Source organism: Pongo pygmaeus, chromosome 6, assembly GCF_028885625.2.
Source record: "Pongo pygmaeus isolate AG05252 chromosome 6, NHGRI_mPonPyg2-v2.0_pri, whole genome shotgun sequence".
NCBI lineage: Eukaryota > Metazoa > Chordata > Mammalia > Primates > Hominidae > Pongo > Pongo pygmaeus.
In genome coordinates this window covers 51,005,115-51,011,114 of record NC_072379.2, presented here as the reverse complement: position 1 = coordinate 51,011,114, position 6,000 = coordinate 51,005,115, and positions in this window count along the sequence as shown.

The following is a 6,000-nucleotide window of genomic DNA, read 5'->3' as shown; positions in this document are numbered from 1 at the left end:
AATATGAAGCCTGAGATTTGCTTTAAAATATTTGGGTGTTGGGGCAAGTGGGTAAGAATATGGATAAAACCAGACTGTCCCCGTGATGGCTACGTGGGGTTCATCACACTATTACTCAACTATTGTCAATGCTTAAAATTTATCCTATTAAGGAGTTGTTTTGTTTTGTTTTAAAGGCAGTGCCAGTCAGGGTACTAAGTGCAGCCTCATGATAAAACATCTGTTGTGGTATTGCATGGTCCCTTGGACAAAGCTCTGGGGCGTTTATCATAAGGTAGGAGGCCCAACACTTGACACCTTAAGCGAGTTAAGTCACTGAAATCTGAAAACCTCTACAAAGTTAAAATAAACCTAATCAATTATTTCAAACTGCTAGCTCCTGTACTCATCAGGCCTCCTATGCTCAATATGCTTAATGGGAATGGAGAAAGTTATTACTGTTTCCTCAACGACGGCTCCTCAAAAACTAAGTATGGAGACCATCTCTTGATGTTGGTCTAACGAAGGGAAGAAAAGGAACATTCACGAAAGTTCTTCTATAGGGCAGGCACTAGGCTTGCTTCCTCTCACTAACACTCAGGAGAGCTCAAGGTAGGAATTAGTATTTCCTGTTTTGAGATGAAAAACTGAAGCTCAGAGAGGAGAAACAGCCTGCTCAGGGCCACAGTGCAAGTAAGTGGCTGAGCCAGGAAATGAGCCTTGGCCATCTGAGTGTATGGCACAGATTTTTAATCTCCACTCTATATTCTCCTCATGTAGAGTCAAACAAGATTGAGTTTTAGCTATCACTTAAGAATATGACAAAACCCTACTGCTTTTAGTTATTAAACCCAATCTCTTCTTTAATTTTGAAATTCTGTCCATGGTCCTATGGCAGAGACTTCCCAAGCCCTCCATAGAAGACTGGGACTGTGAGGGTGAGGAGATGTGTGGAATTGGACTGGGACGCATATTGAGGAGTATACAGAAAGCTGAGGGTCAATGACCAAGAACCACATGGAGGCCACACAGCCAGCATCTTATCCAACTAAGAGGCCTCCCTGAAGGGCTGGGCAGGACCAGGTGTGGGGCCACAGAATAAAACTGGGGCCATCAGCTGGAAGAAGAGACCCACAAGAAAGAGAGTTGAGGGAGGAGTCTGAGCTGATTCCCTGAGCCAGTTGGCAATGGAACCACAAGTGTCTCTGGGGTCTTGGCCTGGCAGCTTTGGAGGCCTGCTCAGTGGCCCACTACACCACAACTCTCCTGGAATACACAGCTCTTTCAAGGTCATTTAGTTCCATTCTCATAGAATCAGATGCATATTAGTACTGGGAGAGGTACTCTCCAGGCCATAGGTTTTCAAACAATGTTTCAAAGTGCCTGGGCAACCACCTCAAATCACCCCATGGGCCACAGGCCCAAAGAGTGGTCCTCTCTTCATTTGGCCCATTAATATAAGCGTTACCTAGAAGACCTTTGTCTTGCTTGTCAGTGAGTTTTAGATTCCACTCAAGTCAACAGTTACTAAATGTCAACCAATGTTTCTCTAAGGCCAGGTGTGATTAGGATTTCAGACTGACAGCCAGAGGGCACGATTAGAAATGTGTTTTCCTTCTCTTCTCAAGGGACGGATACTTTACAGAGTTTGAATATAAGGTATCTCCAGAAGAACGCTTTTTCAGTTTTCAGGTTGGGTGAATCAGACCTTTCCATCCTAGTAAGGTGAATTTGGGCAAAATACTAAAACTCCGGAGTTGCTATATGAGATGTATTGTGATTTATTGTATACATTTGCTATTTTCTAGGGCTTGTTACTCAGTAGGAGCCCAATTAGAGCAAGTACTTTAAGGTTGTATTGTTTTAGAAAGGATGAAAATCACATGCAGATTTGGATTTTTATCTTCCTAAAGAAATGTATGTAGCAAAGTATCTTCTCCCAGGGTCATGATTATTTTTATGCCTGAGAATCTCTGAGACACCAACATGCTGGGAGGCCCACCTGAGCCAGCCACTAAGAGGGAAATGGTTTGATATCCACCCTCTAGTAACTTGGGTCTATGCTTGCAGCTGACAAGCAACCACAGGAAGGATCAGGGGTCCCCAGGATCAGGTCAGAGGCAGAACCTCTGAGTCATGTTAGGTCCTTATCAGACTCAAGACTCAAATTTATTTCTCCTTTGTGCTTAAAGCCAAACCTTCATGCATGCAAAGCATGGATTGTTTGATGCAAAAGATTCAGATGATTAACTGTGCTGGGAGAAAAGAGACTCAGAAAGGTGAGGTAACTCTTCTAAGGTCAGTTCGTAATGGCAAGACTAGAAACAAGGTCAAGATGCCAGTAAAAGTTTAGACTCCAGTCTCTTCTCCCGTTTTTTTTTTTTTTTATGTTCACCTTTACCCTGTCTTTTCAGCCTTTTCCCCCTTCCATGTGCCTTGTATGTTTAAGACGTCCTGAAGTCCCTGAGGCTGAATTCCTTGGTGTGGCCTCTCAGGCAAGGCCAGGTCCTCCATCCCTACACTGATGCCCTGGAAGCGGTCACAGCCCGGCAGCTGTCAGGGTGCAGTATATCTTGGGCTTGCATGTCACTTTGGGTTCCCTGATCCATACCCAGGCACCAGGTCAGAAAGAATCTGTCACTCTAGTTGAGCAATGTTGACAAGATGAATATCAGTTCAAATGAACATCTTGGAAAGAGACACAGAGAGGCCACGGAGTGTGGAGAGAGAGAGAATCCTATTTTATCCACAGTCTCTATACCAAATACTACTCTCACAAATCCAGGTAAGAGGTGTGGTGGCTCATGCCTGTAATCCCAGCTACTCAGGAGGTTGAGGTGGGAAAATTGCTTGAGCCCAGGAGTTTGAGGCCAACCTTGGCAAAATAGCAAGACTCCATTTCCAAAAAAAATAAATAAAAGGAATACTTTGCTAATATTTTTGATAGATCAGTAGGATGACTAGTTAGCATTAATTGTCCATTTCAAAATAACTAGTAGAGAATAATTCAATGTTTCTAGTGTAAAGATAAATATTTAAGATGATGGATACCTCAATTATCCTGATTTGATTACATATGACTATATCAAATCATCACACATACCCTGAAAATATGTACACCAAATATGAATCAATTAAAAAAGTTAATATAAAAAATCCAGGTAAGAACACCGGGCCTCACCAAAGTGGGAACTCAGCTCTTAGGCCACTAAAGGTGATGAAACTTGCTAGAAATCCAGACTCCTCCCCAATCAATCAGATAGATACTCCTTCCTTCTTTCTTCTCTTGTCTCTATTTGTATATCTACTAGGGTTAGAAGGAAGAAAAAAACTGCCATTAAAACCTCAAAGACAGAGGCATAAAATGACAGTAACTTGTGTGATATGTTAAGTCCTATATTTGTCACCAAATAGCCCTTTAAGACAGGCATCGCACACAGCAGCACGTAGGAAACTGCTGCCCAGGGGTGAGATGAAATTCACCCAGGGTCACTGTCTTAGTCCGTTTAGTATTGCTACAAAGGAATACCTGAGGCTGGGTGATTTACAAGGAAAAGAGATTTATTTGGCTCATGGTTCTGCAGGCTGTATGAGAAGCATGACACCAGCATCTGCTTCTGGTGAGAGCCTCTGGCTGCTTCCACTCATGACAGAAGGTAAAGGGGAGCCAGGGTGTGCAGATATCACATGGTGAAAGAGGAAGCAAGAAACAGAGTGGGAAGGTACCGGGCTCCTTTTAACAACCAGCTCTCAACGGAACTAATGGACTGAGAATTCACTCACCATCCCCCACCCCCAAAAGAGAGCACTAATCTATTTATAAGAGGTCTACCTCCGTAACCCAAACATCTCCCATCAGGCCCCACCTCCAACACTGGGGATCAAATTTCAACATGAGATTTGAATGGTCGATATCCAAGCTATAGTAGTCACAGAGCCACGTAGTGGCAGGGCAGGGCAGGGATTAAAACCTAACGTTGTGTCCAGAACCCAAGCTCTTAACCTCTAAGATGGAGAAGGTACCAGAACTCACTTGCTTCCTTCCTATTGTCTTTTGCTTCCCTGCCCCACTCCATGCAGACCACAGGTTCATGAGGAACTTTCCTTCAGTGGCTGCTCTCTAGCAAGTGGGACACCCAGAACGTTTAGAAGATTTAGCAGAAACAGCTGTTGGTTATCAATGCCTTACCTAAAGAGTCTTCACAGCCACGACAAATATCACACTGTAAATCAGGCTTTTTCTGGAGTCATCAGGGTCTTTGTGGAAGACGGGGAGCCCTTCTCAGGCACTTCAAGTCACACCCCTCAGCCCACATTCAGGGCTTGCTTAGGCAACAGGAGCAAACTAAGTCAGGACAGATTTTAGCAACAATATTCAAATCCTGTTTCACAGCTTCAGAGTGTCACCATCATGAACACAGAGCAGGTGAAGAATGTGTTAACGTTTCATGACCCTAAGCTAATATTTCAGGGACTTCCTACCTCTGCCCAAACCTTGTAGCCCAGAATCACCTCCTCCCTGCCCTCAGAGGCTGAAGCTGCGCTGCATGGACATCAGAAGCACAGAGGACACACCTGCCCAGCAACTAACACACACTCTCCTCTAGACCTCCTAATGACCCTGGGGAGCAGGCAGAAAGATACCACTCTTCCCTTTTTACAGACAAGGAAACTGAGGCACAGGAAGGTAAGATTGTTTGTCCAAGGTCCTACAGCTAGTAAATAAGAGATCTGAGACCGTCTCCTTGATTTTCTGACACCCAGACCTTCCTTCTTTCCATTACCCATTAAAGCAACACAGATGCAGTCCTTCTTATTGTAACATGTTATTATTCTTTAGTCTTCTTAAAGTCATCCCTATAACACATTGCCAAGTAGTGGAGGCAACAGCCTCATTCTCCATAATAAGGTCATCTGCTAATAATTTTCCCTCTTTCTCCCCAAGTTTCTCCCGCTTCTGGCCCCTGCCTCCACTTCCTATCCATCATCAAGATCTGCCCAAGCTACCTTTCCCTGGGAGACGTCTGCCTCCACCACCCCTACCAGGGTCCCCAGGAGGGAAGCATCCTTGGAGATTCTCACCTCCCATACATCTGTCAAAGTAAGAAAAAACATTGGAAAACAACAAGAAAAGGGAAAATGTGGGAACAACAGCTATCTTACCTCTCCCATCCCTGGGATGAGAGAGAGAGATTTCCTGCTTCTACAAACAACCAAGCTCTGAAAGGAGGCTTCTTTTACATACACTTTGCAGGGATGACTTAAGTAAGTCTTGAAGACTCTCTTTCCCTGGAGACTAGACTAAAAGTATTGTTTAGAAATCTAATACATGGTTTATTTACTCAATTTGTGCTGAGCTCCACAGTTCCTTCAGGCCAGCCTCACTCGCCCATTACTCTATTAATGCTCCATTACTGAAATTAGTGCTGTAATTGGAGGGGGAAGGGCCGAGGAAGGGGGCACTCCTTAAAGGCACAGGTCTCGGCTAATCACATCACGGGCGGAGGCACCGAGGAACTGGTGTGGGGGCCCCACGAACGCTCGGGCCAAAGCTACTACTCGGCCACGCGGCGGCTGGCAACTGACGCGCGCGATGTTGCGCCGGCCAATCAGCGTACGGCTCAGTCCTGCGGGCCCGGCTTTCAGGTGGAGCTGCTCCTGCGCTCGGGGCAGCCAGGGTCCCGGGGCAGCCAGGGTCCCGGGCCTGGCCGCGGCCCCGCGGGCTCTTACGCTTTCGCCCCCATCTCGCTCCGCACGCCAGCGGTTCAAACACTCCCGGTAGGATCAGCCCCCGAGTGCACCTCTGACCCCAACTCTGAGCAGGCAAGGTTAAGGCCGTTTGTGTGAAGCTTCTTCGCGCACTCTCGCTTTTCCTGGCCGAATCCCAGCGGCCTCCCTGCACCTCCCACGAGCTCCCCACGAGCTCCCCGGCACCTCTGCGCAAGCCCACTTTCCCCGAGACCCTCCCGTCCCATTGTGCTTCTGCATCCCTCTCAGCGGCTTCTCCTCAGAGACTGACTT